Here is a 21,903-nt window from a genome sequence, read left to right as displayed (position 1 = left end):
GCAGATGATAAAGAATTTTTTAAATGTAGGAAATGTGTAATTTAAAATTTTATAATAGGTTTTATTTCAGATCTCCATTTGATAGCCAGACATTAAGGTGGACATTGCTATTTATCCTCAGGCAGCTGTCCCTAGTGTTTCCATGCCCTGTGCATTACTACAGCATTGACTTAAGGAGAGAACACTCTGCTTTGCATCCACCAACTGCAAATCAAAAAGGTCAATTTATTTGAGTTGTGCTACGTGTGTTTTAATCCATACTTCAAATAATTTGTGAAGAAATATATGCATTGGAGGCCAAGGCTTAAACTCCATCAAGAATCGCATCTGTGTTCAATCCATGTTTGATGACTACAGCTATTATAGAAAATAGTAGTTTCAATCAATCAGAGAAAAGAACCCAAACCAACAACAACAAAAAAACAACAACAAAACCAACCAACCACCACCAACAAAAGGCAAACCACTTCTTACAATCTCTTATTCTAATCCCATCTCTAAACAGTAAAAGGTGCAGCTTTTTACATGCGAGAATAAATCCAGAAATGTATCTTTTAATAAAGAATTCTAAACTGTAAAGTATTTTCAGATTTGTTTATTTCTGAAAATAGAGCAGAATTGAGCATATTTGCCCTTTCACATGATTTTCTAATTCTATTTATACAATAGGATAAATTTTAGAGCACAAATGAATCCGTGTTCAAAACACATCCTTTAAGTGTATACTCTTTATAGAAAGCAAACTACTACTTCACCTCTTAGAATTCATTTTGCTATGAAGTTTAGGTGGTGGTCGTTTGAAATCATTCTGGTCCCTGATATGTTGTTGGTTACAGAAAAATAAAAAAAGCTCTGATATGGAATATCAAAGTTTGTGAACCTATAATGAGAATTAAAAACCATTAAAAGGAATGTGAACACAGTTCTGTTGAAATGACCAAAATCGGTGACAATAAACTGTGTTGCTAGGAGACCAGAGCCACAGAAAATATGTCTCCATTTGATATAAGAATGCTGATCAAAAACCATCCTCAACAGATAATGAGTAAAGGTGTCAGAGGTATCTTTTATGCCAAAGACCAGACAGAACATTTAATTTGTAAGCCAGAACAATATAACCAATTCTTTAATAGCAGGCAATTCACCATAAGAATTTCAGGAAGAAGATGAAAGCTAATAAAACTTCAGACACTGCTTAGATCAGGAATTGTAGTACATGATGTTGTAGTTACAGGAATTCTTTATCTGTATATTGATGTTATCTCTCTAAATTAAATGATGGTTTTTTTGGTGAAATAATTCATGAGACTGCTAGTTATGTGTTTTAAAGAAAACACACAAGCTCTGAAGAACAGAGATGATCCCAAACTATAAAACTATTACTACAAAAGTTAAAAATGTATACAACCAATTCTATTTTTTAGTGTTAAAGAGAATGACGTAGGTTGTTATTTTTCATCATAATGATATAGCTATATATTAATATATCACAATACATGGAGAGATTCTGCACAAATGAATGGAAAGTTACAAAATTAGGATTTCCACAGAAAATATAATTTGCTAATGAAAAAATGTCACTCTGTGCAAGAGAAGAAAAATATGTGCATTTAGTCACCTCAAATACAGTTCTCTGAATCTGGAAATACTTTATGTGTATGGACTAAATGCATAGATCTGCTTCTCTGCCTGTTTGCTGGTTTAACAGGGCTTTTTCTGATTTTTTTTTTTTTTTAAGCTAACACCCAGATCTGCATAATTTCCACATTCTCAAAAGAGTCTTCTTTTGTCTCTCAAGTTGTCCTCTAGTTCTTTGTTGTTTATCCTCATATGCTGGACCAAAACATAAGTCCAGGAAATTGGAGAGCTTGATTATTTTGGAAATAAGCACCTATTAGTAGATGTTTTCTTACTATAAGAGTATTTTTACTTGTTTTTCATTAATTTTAGCATAAAATGTGATTTTGATGTATTTTTACAGTATTTTAGAGGTAAAATTGGAGAGTCTGTCAACATAAAATTTAATTTGAGTCAATACTGTGAATCTCAGATCTAGCCTAGACAGGAAGGATGTGAGGCTATTTATTCATAACAGCGTCTTTCTGAATATTTCAGTCTGTGTCATTAATGTTATTAAGTTCCACTCTACCACTAAATGCTTCAGAAACTATTACTTGTTTATCATTTCTTGGCATATCACCATCATTTTTACATGCTAAGATAATTCCAGGAGTTTATTGTAAATATTCAGATTATTTCAAATCATTGCAATGGAATCACAGAACTGAGTACATAGGCTGTATTTTTAATTGTTTTGCTGTTGAATGGTTTTGTCAGTAACTTCTTGTTTGGACTGGTTTCAGAATTAGGAGGGATGAAATTTCTTCTTCCAGTGATTTTCTGTCAAAAAATATAAATATTTCACTTTTTTTTTTTTTTTTCACTATGAAGAAGAGTAATTTATAAGTCTTTGAGGAATATAAAAATATTACATTTCATTTCAAACTCCCCTAATAAAAACATTTAATTTCCCATGCAAAAATCTTTCAGATTTAAAATATCATTTTAAAACTTGCTTATAGCTTGAGTGCAGTTTGCAAACAGGCATATTAATTGAAGACATTATCCGTCTCTTTCTTGCTACACTTTAGAAGGAACATACTTTTCCCATGTTTGGTAAGGAAATCTTAATATAAATACATTAGATAAAAAAATCAGAGATTATTGCTGTTATTTTGTCATTTAAAGTATCTTGCCATATTTAGGAGAATATGCATGGGAAAGGCTGGGCACTTTGGAGTTGGCAGAAACCAGTTTGCTAATTGTGAGGCCAGACTGACATGGGGTAAACCACAAAGAAATTTTGTTAGTTTGGCCAGAAATAAGGTTTGAGTTAGAACTCTGAAAGATCCTGAAATCTCTTCAGGAATCAATAAAAAAAGAAAGATGGAGCCTATGGTAGGGAAGAACCAGTGTGGTGCTCATATACAGGAAGCACATTGGGGCTCAAATATGTGTCAGGTTTGCCAGCTACTGCTTCTTACACTAGCACTGCAGAAAAGAGAAAGGAACAGAAAGCAGTGTTAGGCTTAGAGAGAAGCTCCGATGTCAGAAAATATCTTCCCTCGTGTCTATCAATAAATATCTAAACTTTTGCAGATTAGAAACATGACAGACAGCAATGTATATCTCTACTCTGAGTCACCCTAGAATCTAAGCATTTTCCAGTGGAAAAATATGAGTAAATTATGTGTTTATAAATAAAACACAACTAAAGAATGACTGTGGCTGTCATTCACGGTTTGTGCTCTGCTTCATCTGTCATGTCTATGTAGTAACTGTATTAGTACTGTAATGTTTTCATTTGCACTCTGAAGTATATATGTAGATAACATAAGGATTTACATTGGAGATTTAGACACTAAACACACTTGTAGTGAGCTCCAAAATGGTTTTCAAATAAATTATCTTTCTTGCATGGATGAGCTTAACTCTTAGGTTAAGGGCATTTCTGGTGTCTAAGGAGTGGAGTTGTCATCTAAGGTTTTTATAAAGGCATTCTGTATGCCTTTATAAAATGCAGAGGGAAAACAAGCACCTTGAGGTGAGAGCACAGACTTTGAGTTAATAGTATGTTTTGGGTTTACATGACAAGGTTTTGGTAGCACAGGATCTGCAGGAGTGGCTTCTGTGACAAGACACCAGAATCTGCTCTCATGTCAGACAGAGTCACTCTCGGTTGGCTTCAAAATGGACCTGAAACTCCCCAAAGCTGAGCCAGTCAGTGACACCGGTGGCACCTCTGTGAAAATATATTTAAGAAAGTTTAAAAAAAGACTGTGCAGCAGCTGTAGAGAGAAGGGTGAGGAAAATGGGAAATAAACAGCTCTGTAGATACCGAGGTTGGTGACATATGAGGGGGAGTCATTGGCTGAAGTCATTGCTAGACCGCTCTCCATCATCTTTGCCAAGTCTTGGGAAATAGGAGAGGTGCCTGAGGATTGGAGGAAAGCAAATGTCACTCCAGTCTTCAAAAAGAGCAGGAGGGAGGACCCGGGTATTTATAGACCAGTCAGCCTCACCTCTGTCCCTGGGAAAGTAATGGAACAGCTTATCCTTGGTGCCATCTCAAGGCATATCAGGGATAAGAGGGTTATTAGGGGCAGTCAGCACGGCTTTACCAATGGTAAGTCATGCGTCAGCAACCTCATAGCCTTTTATGAGAATGTAACAAGGTGGATGGATGATAGCAGAGCGGTGGATGTAGTCTACCTTGACTTCAGTAAAGCCTTTGACACAGTCTCCCACAGCATCCTCACAGCTAAGTTGACGAGGTGTGGTCTAGACAATAGAGTAGTGAGGTGGGTTGCAAACTGGCTTAAGGAGAGAAGCCAGAGAGTGGTAGTCAATGGTGCGGAGTCTAGTTGGAGGCCAGTATCTAGTGGAGTGCCTCAGGGGTCAGTACTGGGGCCAATATTATTCAATTTATTCATTAACAATTTGGACAAGGGAATTGAGTGTACTATCAGCAAGCTTGCTGATGACACTAAGCTGGGAGGAGTGGCTGACAGGCCAGAAGGCTGTGCTGCCATCCAGTGGGACCTGGACAGGCTGGAGAGTTGGGCGGGGAATAGCCTGATGAAATTTGACAAGGGAAAGTGTAGAGTCCTTCTCCAGTGGAGGTCCTTTCCATGACGTGCAGTCCTTCAGGAACAGACTTCTCCAGCATGAGTGTCCCATAGGCCACATTTCCTGCCAGCAGTCTGCTACTGCCTGGGCTCACCATGGGCTGCAGTGTGGATATCTGCTCCAACGTGGTGCTCCATGGGCTGCAGTGACACAACCTGCACCACCATGGTCTTCTCCATGGCCTGCAGGGGAATCTGCTCTGGCACCTGGAACATCTCCTCCACAGTATCACAGTATCACAGTATGTTTGAGATTGGAAGGGACCTCAAAAGATCATCTAATCCAATCCCCCTGCTGGAGCAGGAACGCCTAGGTGAGGTTGCACAGGAACATGTCCAGGTGGGTTTTGAATGTCTCCAGAGAAGGAGACTCCACAACCTCCCTGGGCAGCCTGTTCCAGTGTTCTGCCACCCTCACTGAGAAGAAGTTTCTTCTCAAATTTAAGTGGAACCTCTTGTGTTCCAGCTTGATCCCATTACCCCTTGTCCTATCATTGTTTGCTACCAAGAAGAGCCTGGCTCCATCCTCATGGCACTCACCCTTTATATATTTATAAACATTAATAAGGTCACCCCTCAGTCTCCTCTTCTACAAGCTAAAGAGACCCAGCTCCCTCAGCCTTTCTTCCTCAGGGAGGTGCTCCACTCCCTTAATCATCTTGGTTGCCCTACACTGGACCCTCTCCAGCAGTTCCCTGTCCTTCTTGAACAGAGGGGTCCAGAACTGGAAACAATAATCTAGATGGGGTCTCACCAGGGTAGGGTAGAGGGGAAGGAGGACCTCTCTCGATCTACTAACCACCCTCCTTGTAATACACCCCAGGATGCCATTGGCCTTCCTGGCCACAAGGGCACAGTGCTGACTCATGGTCATCCTGTTGTCCACCAGGACCCCCAGGTCCCTTTCCCCTACACTGCTCTCTAATATGTAATTTCCCAACCTATACTGGAACCTGGGGTTGTTCCTGCCCAGCACTTGAAGGATTTTACCCCATGTGAGGGTTGCCATGCTGGAAAGGGGAAACAGTGTGAGGAGGAAAGAAAGGCAGAGGAGTTGTTATGGACTGACCTCAACTCCCATTTCCCATCCCAGTGCACCTCACAGAGTGGGGAGGAGGTAGAAGATTCAGGAGTGAAGTTGAGCCTTCGAAGAAGAGAAGTTGAGGAAAAGGTGTTTTTATTGTGTTTATATTTCTCACTATCCTACTGTGTTCTTAACTGGCAACAAATATGTCTTCCCCAATTCAAATCTGGTTTGCCCATGATGGTAATTGGTGAGTGATCTTCCTTTCCTCATCTTGACTCATGAGCTTTTAATCATATTTTCTTCTCCTGTCCTGCTGAGAAGGGGGAGACAGCAACTTGGTTCATGCCTGGTGGCCACCCAGTGTTAACACCCTAAATCATATTGCTGCAAGTCAGTAAATAGCATGGAGAATAGGTTTGTTGTTCTCATAAGCTGTTGACGTGAACTGTCCTATGCCTTATCTCCAGAGAAAGGTTCAAATGACAAACTTTTGAAGGACAGCAACCACTTTATCAAACAGCTGCAAAAATACTTAGTCTCTGTTGCAGCATTTGAAGTCCAAATAAACAAGCTTTCACTTTTATTATAAGCACTTAATCCTACAGGCAACCATGAATAAACATTATTCCAATGTCATGTAAAATTATAATCTAGGACAAGAATGTTTAGTAATAACCTGCTCATTAAAAAGGGTAAAATCCTTTCGTAGTTTAACCCGAGCTAGCAATACATCCATGATAGCCACTCACTCACCCCCTTCCTCACCCCTCCAATAGGAGAGAATCAAAAGGGAAGAAGGAAACTTGGATTGAGATAAGCACAGTTTAATAAAATAACAAAATACTAATACACTACTAGTAAATATATATATATGTGTATATATAATAGAAATAAAAGATACTCAAGGCAATTCCAAATGAGAAAGCTTAGCATCCCTTTACGTGAATAGAAAAACAGAAAAAAAGTTAAAAAAAATAAACCATTTATTGAAGACTTCATAGTCACAAGAAATTGTGAACAGCATCAAAGAATTTTCAAATTATAATAAAATAAAAAAAAAAACAAACCTCAGTTTGGAGAGAAATATATTGTAGCAGTGATTAACTGACATGTTTGAGAGAATGTAGGGAAGTTCATTTGCGCAATTTGCTCTTGGATAAGGCTGTACACCTCAGAAGTTTCTAGAGTGAGTGGACGTACTTGAATTTTAGAATTTCAGCCTCTCTGGATATTTGAATATTTTAACATTTATCAGGACAAACAGCTTAAAGGACTCCTCTTGGCTTAATGAACTGTCCTGAAATACTTTATTTAAAATATCCAATTAGCTTTTCTCCGTAATTAGGAGCTGACTGATTCACTTGCCCAGACAAGATATCCATCTCATGGGAACTATGTCTGTTCTGTATGTCTCTTTTCATGATATAGATTCTGAGAGCTGCAGTTCTTAAATATCCTGGCCAATGGAAGGAAAATGAGAATCAAAATACAACTCCTACAAAAAGCATAATGCAAGAAGAGAGGAATACATTACCTCCTTCAGTTGATGACTTAAGAAATAAAACATTGCAAATCCATGAAAGCTTTAGGGTTTAGATCTTCCAGAAACATGTGGGAGGGGTTGTTTGTTTCTTTCATTTTGGTTTGGTTTTTATACCTGTTAAACTAAAATAGAAAGGAAAGGATAGCTCAGAAAATGTTCTGTAAAGAATGAATAATTAATATATAAATTTTGAATGTTTTCTAAACATTCAATGAATGTTTTCTAAACATTAAAAATAGCTAAAACTCTAGTTTATACAATTATAAAAATGAATACAAATATAACTGCTTTCCAGCATATATCATGCATACGTATTATGAAATTGTGCATTCATGAGCTAATATATAACCAAAGGAAACGCCAGAAATATTAAGAAACTCTTAGCTACAATACTATTAAAAGAACAGCTCATTTAGATGACCAGGCAGTGAAAAAAATAATACTAGGTGTGGAATCTGGCTTGACTTTTTTTTTTTTATTTGTAATTTTGGCAAGGTTTTCTCAAGAATGATCATCAGGAAAAAAAAAAATCAAAAATTATCTGAACTGAGCAAACTAAAAACATGTCATTTCTATTTCTCACCTTAACAACACCTACTCTATATCATTCTGTTCATCTCTGTGAGCAAACAACTAAGAACAGAAAACCAAACAGAAGTACTTAACAGTATTGAGGAGAAACAACCTCCCAGTTCAGTACAGTATGTTCAGTATTGTGTTCATGATAATTTATAAAACAGGAAATTATTTTTTTTTTAACTAGTCCTTTTAGATTTTTTCCTCTGCTTTAATATGGAAATGCTATTGTAATTTAAACCTCTCTTTCTAAAACTGGAATGTTCAGCCTATGCATCAAAGGAAAAGGGGTAAATAGTACCTTGATTAGCAGATCAAAATTAATTTGATTTAAAGATTCTTACTATTAAAAAAAAATCTTAATCTCAGGTCCTTCAGCAATTATTGAGTGGCTTTTCTTTAATAACTAATGAACAAAAGCAAGTTCTAAAGGCTTTTTTTTTGAGCTCAGTCATAACTGTCACTCTACACTGTCAACAAAAAAATGCAAAATAATCTCTAATTCATAAAAAATATTTAATTTGAGAAATAATCACAATAAGAAAATAAGAATTTCTGATGCCTTTAGAAATACACCTAGTCTAAGAGTTTAAAAGTTTCCCCAGACAGACATATAAAATAAATGGGAAATGAAGTAATTATAGTGTTGTTGGGTGGCTGAATTTTATTTTAGATTTTTAGATTTTTCTATATTAGAAGGGATACAATTAATGACTAGATTTCTAAAGATTGCTTTCAATGATGGTCCTTTAAACCACAGCAAATAATGCCAAATAAATACAACAAAAATAATCAAATCTCAAAACTGACATTAAGATGTAAGTAAGAAGATAAAGCCTCTGGTTTCTTCGAGATGCTTATCTACCACTGAAGTACAGACTTAAAAGAGCATCATCTCATTCTGATGTTGCTATCACATTATTCACTTAACTGTTGAATTGTAAGAATTCGAATCATGGGGGAACAACAACAAAAAAAAGAAGCCATAAATAACGCCTTTATTTGAAGTAACAGGTGGAACAGGTAAAAAACCTTTCACTAGTGTCTCCTAAACAGGAGAAAAATATAAGAAAAACGTAACATCACATGAGTAATATCATAAAGGTGATACAAATTTGGTAAGAATATAGACACATTAAAAAAAAAAACCCAAAACCAAAAACAAAACAAAAAACAAAACAAAACAAAACAAAACAACCTAAAACAAAAACCAACAACTATTCTAATAATACTCTAAATAGTACTCTGAATGAATATCCGTAGCAGCTCTTATCCCATTCCAAGTTATTTTCACCCACTTACCATGACAACAGGTGGCAACATTCTACATGGGAAGCATATTTGTCTTAATTTATGAAAAAATATGCTAAATGGTTGTAATACTGTTCTTACATTGGTGCATATACATTTTGCATTATTTTGAAAAAATAACACTGTGATCAAAATGAGTTTTCTGGGAGAGCTTTAGGCTGAAGCTTAGTGAAAAATCTAGTGCTTTCCTTCTACAACGAAAATATTGGGTGCTCTATAGTAACTTAAAAATGACATACACATTAGCAGTAGTGTAGATAAAGTATGCACCAATTGGTAAAGTGAAAAAAACAAAACAAAACAATAAATGTACTTCACTGCATTGTGTATTTAAATTTTAATGATCACTAAAGTCATGAACAACTCTTATGTCTAGTATTTTAAGAGCTTTTTATTTTTTTCTTGCAATAGTATTCTAAAATAATATATTCAATGCTTTGAGGAAAATTCAGTTATGTAGTTATGCACATCAACACATAAGTCATTCTTTGTTTGAAGATGCATCATTAGTGTCTACTTGCATGCAAATCGTTAAAAACCTAGCCAATCTGCTGCCATCACCGTATTTCCACTTAATATTTTTCCATCTTTCACCCAGCCCATATCATATTCTGTGTTTTGCTTTCAGGATGCAGGTTTCTGGGGTATTCAGACTCTTTGTGCAACTGTTCATTGAAAGGCAGAGAAGAATAGAAGAGACTTCTAAACTTGTATGAGAAAAAGTCAGTAAAACAGAATCTGCTTGCTGTGTAACCTTAACCTGTTATTATAATTGAAAAAAAAAAGCCCTTACTTTTCTTGTATCAAACTAACATCGATTGGAACAATACTGGTAGAATAACAATAGATTTTTACCATCTTTTTAAGTGTATGTGAATGAGAAAAGTTGAAATTAAGGCTGAGCAGTGGAATTTTAAAAGCTTCAAGGCAGCCTAATAAAAATAAATGAGGACAAATATTGAATATTAGAAGTTGTACCCTGTGGCCCTCCAAATATCAATGTGTACAGACTGAATACTGAAAAAGAGTAAAACAAACAAACCAACCAACCCTAAAACAACAATAGACATTATCTTTAGCTATTTTAAAGTCACTCATCAGACAATAGCAGCAGTAGATATGTGGTTGCTAAAAGGAATAGGAAATAATGCTTTTCAGACTATTTGTAACTTTACTATTAGTAGTTTATACTTTTAATATTGGATATGGACAAAGTTGAACCAAATATCAAAAAAAATTAGGTTAATTGGGATTGGTGGAGAAAATATTTCTTTGATCTAGATCTGAATTTATAATTAAGCCTTTGATTTCTACTGGTTCTCTAAATCAAAATCAAGAAGAGATGATTTGAATTTTGATTATATTTTCCTTAATATCAGATATTAAAAATGTTTAATTCCTTAGTAAATTAGGAATAAGGAATACAGAAATAATTTCAGAAAGAGAAAGGAAGATTTGTAGATGAGTCTGTTTTTCTAAGATGGTTTACACAAAATCTCTGCTTTGTCCAATTCCAGAGTTCTGCAGAAGTTAAATTTCAAGAACGCTCGTATTTCTGAGGATGGTATGTGCAGGGTGAACAGAAGTAACAGGGAGAACAGCAATCTGACAGAAATCATGAGCTTCCAGAGGCCGAATGAAAGGACTTTTTTTTTTTTTGAGGAAGCTTGCATTGCTTTTTGGTTTTTCTTCATGTCACCATCCCACTTCCAGAAAGAATTCTTTTATTTCATTATTCTTAAAAGTTGGGCTTCAAATCTTATTTTGTGTGTGCGTTTGTCATGCTGCTAGCGCTACAGTAGTTCTGTCATTGCCTTATTTTGACACTGCAGCCTCATTTGCTCCCTTTGTGCTTCCATGCTTTGCTTTTTTCTTTCTGTTTCCTACTCTGCTTTCCTATGTGAATTAATGAGAGGAGAAAAGTTCCCTATTACCAATATTTGCACCAAAGTCACGTAGTGTACCGAGCCAAAGGAACTGAGTATTGAATAAGTAATGAAAAAACACTCATTTTTTTCATAAGTCTGGTTTTAGGGCATCATAAGTTTGAGGTGAAATATGAGAGGTAACAACCTCAGAGATACAGTTGTTTCCATGTTGTTTTCTTAGACATTGGAGTGTTTGTAACTATGTCTTTAGTAACACCGTAAGAGAGCCCTATCTTCAAAATCGGTCTCCTGTCTTTTATTCTAGTTCGTGACCTCCTGGATTTTATTTTCTAGCCTTTTTATGACTTCTCTGTTCTCTTATTAATATTTCACTAACCTGGTTTTCTAGCTTTTTTTTTTTTTAAAAAAAAACAGTAGATATAAAAATGTGTTCAGATACAAATCCTTTCTGGAGGTAACATAACAGAAGGCTTACTAGAGAAAACCAGTCAATATTCTGTTGTACTGCTCAGCTTTTCATGTAAGATTTTCTGTAAAGTAAGAGAAAGATTAGGCCTAGAGAATTTGGTTTTCTTGTAGACAAATTCTCCCTTGAATCATTGTAATATGGAACTACAAAGCAGGCCTTTCCTAAAACTGATGGTAAATGAAGGTTTACATTATTACATTATATGCTCTTCTCAGTGAGTTTACTTTTAATACCAATGCCAGCTTTTATGAAAACCTTGAAGAGAGACCTTCAGCTGAAATGTTTGTTTGCCTTTCTGATTAGGCCATGTATTATGCAATACATTGAAGATGTCAGACCAGTTTATCAGGATAAAAGTATATGCGTCTTTAAAGATCACAGAATCATACATAGAATCATTTTTGTTCAAAAAGCCCTTCAAGATCATCAAGTCCAACCGTTAACCTAACACTGTCAAGTCCTGTCATAGTTTAGTCCCACCCTCCCCCGCCCCCAGTGGGCTGGAGACGAAAACAGAAAACAAAGGCAAAATTCATGGGCTGGGATAAGAAGAGTTTAATGGAACAGCGAAAGAAAAAGAAAACAAACAAACAAACAAAACAAAAACAAACAAGCAGTAACAACAACAATAATGGAAGAACCTACAAAAGCAATGGGCACACAGCGTGACTAGATCTGTGCAGCAGTCACACTACGTGGCAGCCCCACCACGACAGCGCCCACCCCGCCCCAAGCAAGTGAGAAGGCTCCTGCTGCAGCTCGAGATGTGGTCAAGAAGCAGCCGACCCGGACCAGCAGCAAAGGTGAGAGAGAGAGAGACAGAGCACACCCCGGCTTTTCTTGCCTTTACACCTGAGCTTGACCTTATATGGTACTGAATATACAATGTCCTGGCAGTCTAGAAATTAACCCCGTCTTGACTGACCCAGCACATTCCACCCCTTATTCTATACCATGCTATGTCTTGCTCAGGTCTTGCATGTAGCCATATGCTTCAACTAATTACTATCACCTTGAACAGGCATACATATATACATACACAGATATTTTCTCAGTTCATAGCATAAACTGATTCATTTGAAATGTTCATTAAGGCCATGTTTTTGGACTCTATTAGGACAGGAAGGAAAGATGGAATGTCATGTTGAAGTGTTGTATTGCTGCATGGTGTATCTGGAATACGTAGTTTGTGTTCACGGTTTGTATGTCAAAGGTGTCGACCTTGAGGAGGTGGCTGGATACCAGCTGTTGGAGCAAGCTTTCATTCTGCACTTTTGCTGCACTTTATTGAGTTTTGTTGAAGTTCATTCTTTGTTAACCTGAAAGATACTTACTGAATATTGTTAGTCTGGTGTATAGTATTACAGTATTATAGAATCATAGAATCATTTCAGTTCTCTGTACTCTCTTGAGTACTTCAATGTCCTTCTCATGATGAGGGGCTCAAAACTGAACACAGTATTCAAGTGGGGCCTCACTGAGTAGAGTGGCACAATCACTTCTCTAGGCCTGCTGATCACACTATTCCTGATACAAGCCAGGATGACGTTGGCCTTTTTGGCCAGCTGGGCATACTGCTGGCTCATATTCAGCTGTCTGTCAATCAACGCCCCCAGATCCCTCTCTGCCAAGCAGCTTTCAAGCCACTTGTCCCTGAGCCCGTAGCCTTACTTGCAGTTGTTGTGACCCAAATGCAGGACCCAACACTTGGCCTTGTTAAACCTCATACAACTGGCCTCAAACCAATGATCCAGCTGGTACAGATCCCTCTGCAGAGCCCTTCCTACACTCCAGCAGATCAACACTTACACCCAATTTGGTGTCATCTGCAAACTTACTGAGGATGTACTCAATCCCTTCACCCAGATCATTGACAAAGAGATTAAACAGAACTGGCCCCAATACTGAGCCCTGTGGATCACTGTTCATGACCGGCTGCCAACTGGATTTGGCTCCATTCACCAGAATTCTTTGGGCCTGACCCTCCAGCCAGTTCTTTATCCATCAAAGAGTGCACCCATCCAGGCCATGAGCTGCCAGCTTTTCCAGGAGAATGCTGTGGGATACAGTGTCAAAGACCTTACTGAAATTTAAGTACACTACATCCACAGCCTTTCCCTCATCTACTAGGTGAATCACCTTGTTGTATGAGATAAGGCTGGTCGAATGAGACCTTCCTTTCATAAATGCATGTTGACTGGGCCTGAATATATAGTTCTCTTGTATGTGCCTTGTGATGTTACTCAAGATCATCTGCTCTGTGACCTTGCCCAGCACCGGGGTTAGACTGACAGGTCTGTAGTTCCCTGGATCCTCCTTCCAGCTGTTCTTGTAGATGGGCATCACATTAGCCAACTTCCAGTCAACTGGAATCTCCCCAGTTAAATAACATTGCTGGTAGATAATAGAAAGTAGCTTAGTGATCACCTCTGCCAGCTCCCTCCGCACCTTTGGGTGTATCCCATTTGGCCCCATAGACATATGGGTGTCCAAGTGGTGTAGCAGGTCACTAACCATTTCCCTTTGGATTACTGGGACTTCATTCTGCTCCCCATCCCTGTCTTCTGGCTTAGGGGGCTGGGTACCTAGAGCACAATTGTTCTGCAGCAACTACCATCATATAACCCACATCATGGTTATATTCTCACCCAGAATCAAATCTCCCTGAGGTACACATCAGACTACTCCATCCTCTAGCATTACCCACCAAGGGTACCCAGGTCTCTGAGGAAAAGCAGTCCCATGGATGGGTTTGCCTTTGCCCAAGGCAGGAATAACCCAAATGTTTTCCCCAACACATTCACACCACATGGACTTTTCCCCCCCTACATTGAGTGGAAGCTTCGATTGGGCAGGGCCAGCTCAATTGGTAGATCCCCTGCTGTTAACTAATACCAGGTGGCCTTTGCTAAATTTTAATCCCAGTTTCTAAAAGTTCCAGCACACACTGCTTGTGGTGTAGTTTTTAACAATTCATTGTACTGTTTGATTTTCCTGGAGACTGCTGCATGGTAGAGAATGTGATATACCCACTTAATGCCATGCTTGTTGGCTCAAGTGTCTATGAGGTTGTTCCAGAAATGAGTCCTGTTATCTGATTCAGTTATCTCTGGACTTACTTTTCAAGGCCTAGGAGAGTGTTGGGGGCAGTGGCATGGGGCATGGCTTATGTTTCTAGCCATCCAGTGGTTGCTTCCACCATAGTAAGCACACAGTACTTGCTGTGTCGAGTTTGTGGGAGTGTAATATAATCAGTCTGCCAGGCCTCCCCATATTTATACTTTGGCCATTACCCCCCACACCACACAGGCTTTAACTGCTTTGCTTCCTTTATTGTAACACATGTTTCACAATTGTGAATAACCTGTGCAGTAGTGTCCATGGTCAAGTCCACCCCTTGATCACAAGCTCACCTCTATGTTGTATCTCTTCCTTGATGACCATCATGGGCCCACCGAGCTATAAATAATTCACCTTTGTGTTGCCAGTCCAATTCTACCTAAGACACTTTAATCTTGGCAGTTCAGTCCCCCTGATGGTTGTTTTATTGTTCTTCAGTAGACTGACTTTTAGACACATGGTCATCTATGTGGTGCATTTACAGGCAGGTGCTCTAGTCAGGCAACAATATCTCACCAAAATTCAGCAGCCCAGATGGGTTTGCCTCTGCACTACCAGATGCTCATCTTCCATTGCTGTAATCACCCCCACAGGGCATTTGCCAGCATCCATGAATCAGTATAGAGATAAAACCCTGGCCACGTTTCTCATTCAGCAATGTGCAAAGACAGATGGATCTTTTTTACTTCCACAAAATGACTTGATTTACCTTGTCCTTCAGTGGTTTCTTTGACTTGCCCTCTGGGACTCCACACAGCAGATTTCCACCTCTGGTGCTTTCCCACAATACAACAGGACCCATCAGTAAACAAGGCATATCACTTTTCATTCTCGGGTAGCTTATTATATGGTGGGGTCTCTTCAGCACATGTCACCTCCTTTACTGGCACTACTCTGAAATCCTTACCCTCTGGCCAGTCTGTGATCACTTCTAAGATCCCTGGGTGATCAAGGTTTCCCATTCAAGCCTGTTGTGTGATCAATGCAACCCACTTATTCCATGTGGCATCAGTTGCAGGATGAATAGAAGAGACCTTTCTTTTGAGCATTTAGCCCAACATGAGCACTCAAAGTTCCAGGAGGAGCTGTGCTTCAGTATCAGACACTTCAGAAGCAGCTCAAACCCCCTTCATATGCTTCCAATATCTCCTTTTCAGTTGGAGTGTAGCAGGCCTTCGACCCTCTGTATCCCCGACTCCAAAACCACAGAGGTCAACCTCAAATCTCCCCTGGTGCTTTCTGCCAAAGGCAAATAAGGCAAATCTCCCCAGCTGCAGTGTAGAGCACATTTTTAACATCTTGTCCTGCCCAGACATGCCCAAGAGCCATGGCATGGTCTGTCTCCTGCTTAATTTGTTCAAAGGCTTGCTGCTGCCCAGGGCCACACTCAAAGTCATTCTTCTTCTGAGTCATCTGACAGAGAGGGCTCACAATCTGTAGTTTGGAATGTGCATTTTCCAAAAACCCACAACCACCAAGAAAGTCTGTGTTTCCTTTTCTATTAGTTGCTGCAGCCACAGCTGCTGTTTTGTTGGCTACATCCATTGGAATTTGACAACATCCATCCTGCCATCTTACTCCTAAAGACTGGATCTCCTGTGTAGGTCCCCTGATCTTATTTTATTTTATAGCAAAATCGGCTTGCAGAAGAATCTGGATTATCCTCACACCTTTTTCAAAAACTTCCTTTGCTGTGTCACCGCACATGATAATGTTGTCAATGTACTACAGGAGTTCCAGAGCTTTGCCCTGCTCCAATGCAGTCTGGATCAGTCCATGGCAAGTGGTGGAGCTGTGTTTCCACCTCTGGGGCAGTTGCTTCCAGGTGTACTGCACACCCCTTCAGGTGAAAGCAAACTGTGGCCCGAACTCTGCTGCCAAAGGAATAGAGAAAAATACATTAGCAGTGTCAACTGTGGCATATCACTGAGCTGCCTTTGACTCCAGTTCATATTGGAGCTCCAGCATGTCTGGCATGGCAGTACTTAATGGTGGTGTGACTTCATTCAGGCCACAATTGTCTACTGTTAGTCTCCACTCTCCACTTGGCCTCCTCAATGGACATATGAGGCTGTTAAAGGGTGAGTGAGTCTTACTTGTCACTCCTTGGCACTCAAGTTGACAAATCAACTTATGGATGAGAATCAAGGGGTCTCAGTGCGATATTGCTGCCAGTGCACTGTCGTGGTAGTAACCGGCACCTGTTGGTCTTTGACCCTCAGCAGTCCTACAACAGAAGGGTCCTCTGAGAGACTGGGCAAGGTAGACAGCTGTTTAATGTCCTCTGTCTCTATGGCTGCTATGCCAGAAGCCCATTGGTACTCTTTTGGGTTCTTAAAATACCCTCTTCTAAGGCAGTATCTACCAAGGATGCATGGAGCATCTGGACCAGTTCACAATGAGGTACTTTTGCCAGTCCTTTCATGTCAAACTCACCTCAGCATCTAATCCAGTCAGCTGTTGGGATCCCCAGTCACACCAGAAATGCTGATGGGTTCTACCCCTTGATAGTTTGATGGAATTAGAGTACATCGGGCCCTGGCATGCACTAGAACCTTGTACTCTTGTGGCTCTGATGTTCAGGCCATTGAATCCACATAGTTCAATAAACCTGAGTATCCCTCCCTCCCACCTGGCTGGAGGCAGGGCCCCTCTTGTCCTGGTCATAGCATTCATTGCTTCCTCTTTGGATGAATGAATCAGAAGTCCCTTCAAGAGGGTCAGAAGCAAGATCAACTCTTCTGTCTGGGGAACTGCCTGCTGGAAACTGGGGCAGCATTTTTCCTGGCATAATGTCCTCTTGAGGTTGTCTTTCCTTTCAACTCATGTACCTGTGCCTCTAGGACTGAGGTAAATTGCCCATCCCACCTCCTCATGTCCTCTTCATGGTCATGCAGAAAAAAAAACACTGTATCCCCTGTATTCTCTGTCTTGATTGGGGAAATACTTATTCCAAGTAGCTGTGACCCTAGGCTGTACATGTGGTGAGCGGAACTTGTCTTCGAAATGCTGGAATTCTCAGGATAATTTTTCAGCCAGCATGTCTGGCAGTTTCCCCACAGATGAGATGCAAGCCCACAGGAGGGAAGATAGACTTCCCTCATATCATAGGAGCTAGCCAGCAAATTAATTCACCCTTTGTCCCTTGCCCTCTTTCTAGGACATTACTGGCAATGAGCCTGCACAGGATGATGGTGCACTCCACAGGGACTTCCACCACATGGGGTGGGTGCACCAGATTTCATCAGGGTCTGTGGGTAAATCATCTTTATTGCTGACATTATAAATCACCTCCAGAACAGCTAATTCCCTCACGTGCTGGATACCTTTCTCCATGGTGGTCCACTTGCCTGGGTGACAGGTAGTATCTTCCTCAAAGGGGTACCTTTTCTTCACACCTGACAGAAGTTGCCTCCAGAGACTGAAGGTTTGTGTTTTTCTTCCAATCACCTTGTCAATGCCCCTTTCCCTAGACAGCAATCCCAGTTGCTTAGCTGCCCTACCCTCTAATTCCACACTACAAGCCTCATTATCTGAGTATCAGAGCAGTCAAGCAACAATGTGCTCACCATCCTGGCTACTGAAATCCTTTTGCATATCTCACAGCTCACCTGGGGATAGAGACCAGGTGATTATCTCTGGTTCTGCCTCCTTCTCCTGTTCTTTTGATGGGGCTGGGTCATCATCTTCCCTCATTAAGCGAACTGATTATTTTGTGTATTCGTTTTTCTGGAAAGTGGCAACTGATATACACACAGACTGATTCAGTTGCAGCATCCGCTGCCTAGGTCTGAGTAGCCACAGTGCCTGTCGCAGGGGTCTAGGCAGCTGCAACTTTTGGTGCAAGGATGGGAGTAGCCACAGTGCTTGTGGGTTTGTTAGCCCCTCTTCACCCTGGGACTGCTGCATGGAGTTGAGCAATGTTTGACAAATACTGGCCGGGGCCCAGCACAGTGCAGTAAATTCTGCTTCTTTGGAGTTGCCAGAGTATTTTTCTTTTAAATATTCTGTCACCTCATCAGGATCCTGCAGTTGTTCAGAAGTGAAACTACAAACCATTGGAAGTGAGGAATTCTCTAATCACCTGCTCATGTTTTCCCACATGCTGTTCCACCCATGATCATCCAACCTCATGGCAAATCTATGAGTGATATTCTTAACACATCCTCCGTAACGCTGTATATAACGTGGCACACATTCAGAAGACATAGCAACAAGAGCATTCTAGCTTGAATATCCCAGGATGTTCAAAATCCACAAAAAACTGTTGCACCTGAGCCAAAGGAGAAACTGGAGGTGAAGAAATGGGGGGAAATTCCCCACCCCCACCGCCATAGACTAGTTGCAATTACTAATCAGTTCCGAGGAATGGTGCCCAAGGTATGAAAACATAAAATAATATCTTATAAAAGTATGAATAAAGATGCGTAAGAAATGAAACCAGGATCTAATAGGGGCTGAAGGGGCTGATATCTCACAGGACAGCCGTATGATAAACCAAATACTTTTCCCAGATGTAATGAACAGCACTGCAGGGAACACATAGAGTGTGTAGGAAATCAGATGACATGGGCAAGTGGACAAAGAAAGAAACATCGTGACCCCTTAACAAATACAGTAAACTTACACACTCTGGTCAGCTCTGTCATCATCCCAACACTTTTATTTTCTCCTGGCTGGCTTCCTAAAAAGACTGTCATAGTTTAGCCCGAGCTCCCACCCCAGCTGACAGCTAAAACCACATGCTGCTCACTCACCCTTCCCCTGCCCCTTGGGAGTGGAGAGGAGATGGGATGGAGAGGAGGATCAGAAAACAAAGGCAAAACTCACGGGTTGGGTAAGAAGAGTTTAATGGAAAAGCAAAGGAAAACAATCAATCAATCAATCAATCAAACAAAAACACACACAAAAAACAACCAACCAAAAAAAATAAAAAACCCACTAAAAATCCCCAACAACGAGCGAGTTCTGACAACAACAATAACGAAAGAACCTACGAAAGCGATGGGCACTCGATCTGCGCGGCCGTCCTGCAACTTGGCAGCCCCGCCATGGCAGTGCCCCCCACCGTGGTGAGCAGGCTCCTGCTGAAACTCTCCCATCGCCCCAGCCACAGGTCTTGCTGAAACCATCCCCCCACCCCGTTCTGAACCGTGACTCATGCCCGTAATAGCAAAAGCACCAAACCTTGTGGTCTTGAAGCAGCCGACCGGGACAAGAGAGAGTGAAGAAATTAACCCCATCTTGACTGACCCAGCAAAAGTCTATAAGATAAAACTTTAGCTTTTTTCTTTTCGTCCATATGTAGTATAAATTTACTGCAATGTATTTACATTAGTCTTTTCTCTTCCACTCCATGCCTTTTTTAGGAGATAGTAGGGTTCAGTGTTCAGCATTTTCTGAAAGGAATATGCTGTTTAACATCATGTTATGAAGTCAAAAATTGCTAGCACAACAGGAGATTCTGAGTCTTCTAAACTCAGGTTAAAATATGCTAATAATTTCAAATTTTATTCTACTATTAATGTATCTATGGAAATATATTTTGCATTTATATGAGCTAATTAGAAGATGTTTATGCACAAAAAAATGCTGAGTTTTTTTTAGGTTAAGGTCAAACTGCTTCTAGAATTTTATGTCTAATTCCACATTTTAATTGAAAATTAATAAAAAGAAGAGAGATCCACTGGTAATTTTGCATGAACATACATGTTTAATCCTTGATTGGTGGGAGAAACTCCAGCTGAGGTACATGAAGGAGTTTTTCTCTTCAGTTTAGAAATGTAGAGAGGAAATACAGTTCTTTGATTTGCTACTTTCCAGAACTTACTTTGCAGTGTTTTTTAAACACTTATTCAGGTACAAAAGTTTTAGGGAAACTAGGAGAGGCAAGCCTGGTAAATAATTAATTTACATCTCTAAATCATTATCCGATACAGAATAGACAGAGAACAGTGTGGCATTCTCAGGGTACTATACTGCTTTTCTGACACTAAGAATTCTTACACCTGTTATGCTGAATTTAAATGAAAACAGAAAACTTTTTAATTGTTGTTTTTTTGTTGTTTTTGTTTGGTTTTGCTTTTGTTATTCTTTGTTTAGTTTGTTCATTTTGTTTTAATATGGCTTCTCTGAATAACTTTCCTGACTTCATTATGTTGTATTTTGTATCTTTTTATTTATGTTGCCACTTAAGTGATGATGTTAAGATCTCACATGGGTTCCTTATTTTTTCTTCTTTCTTACTTTGGGGCTGACTTCAATGTGTGACTTAAACATATGACATTAGACATTGTTATGAGAATCTCTTAAAGCTACCAAATCCCCATGGTAAATCCAGCCATGTTTTTACGATCAACAGATCATTGTTCTACATGGAGAGAAGATCAAAACTAAAACTCTGGTAAAATATCGAGTATTGTAATGGTAATTTTTTATGTGGGAATGTATGTAAATTTGTGAAAGGATAGATGGGCATATGTGCCCAATTACATATCAGATATATAGTGGACACTGAGGTTCAAGTTTAACATAAGTAATTGAATAGTCAGGAACTTTTCATCTGTGCGATTTAGGAAATAATTGCTAATATGGTGTCTGATAAAACAGTTAAAAGCCACAAAGAAACAGTTTACAGGACTCCCTAGATTGGTGGCTGGCCTAATTATCTGAGATATGGAAAAACTAGTCACTGCAGTGACTCCCACGAGCCTTGAATGTGACTCTCTCATGCCCCAGACACGACTTCCAGCCAGGGAGAGGGCACATTAGTCCTGATGCTTTCCTTATTGCCCTGCTCCCCCACTTACACACAAATTAAAGCAGGGGTTTTTGTTTTTGTTTTTCTATCTTGTTGAAACCCAACCAACCAACCTAACCAAAATTTAAAACCTAATCACTTATCAGAAAAAAAAAAAAAAAAGGTTTTCTGATCAGTCCTAATAAACAGATAGTTTTACTGAAAAACACCTACAATGTGGTTTACTTTTGCTTTGTTATTATAGTTTGTAATGTGATTTGATAAGGACAGTTACCTCGTTGTTCACCCCTTTCAATGCAGTACTTGATGCAGTGGTTCTTATCAGGTACTATAGGCACATCAACCAACAGGGGTTATATTTACATGCTCTATTGGAAAAGAACTTTTAGTTGTTAAGTGCTCTAATAGTTAAGAACCTGCTGTGAAACATATGTGAAGTGACATTAGCCACCTACATCTGTTAGGAATGTAAGGAAGACCGAAAGACTGTTGTACAAACTGGCAAAATAATTGAAACTTA

This window comes from Streptopelia decaocto, assembly GCF_964273445.1.
Source record: "Streptopelia decaocto genome assembly, chromosome: Z".
Taxonomy (NCBI): Eukaryota; Metazoa; Chordata; class Aves; order Columbiformes; family Columbidae; genus Streptopelia; species Streptopelia decaocto.
Note: the sequence above shows the minus strand (reverse complement) of the source record.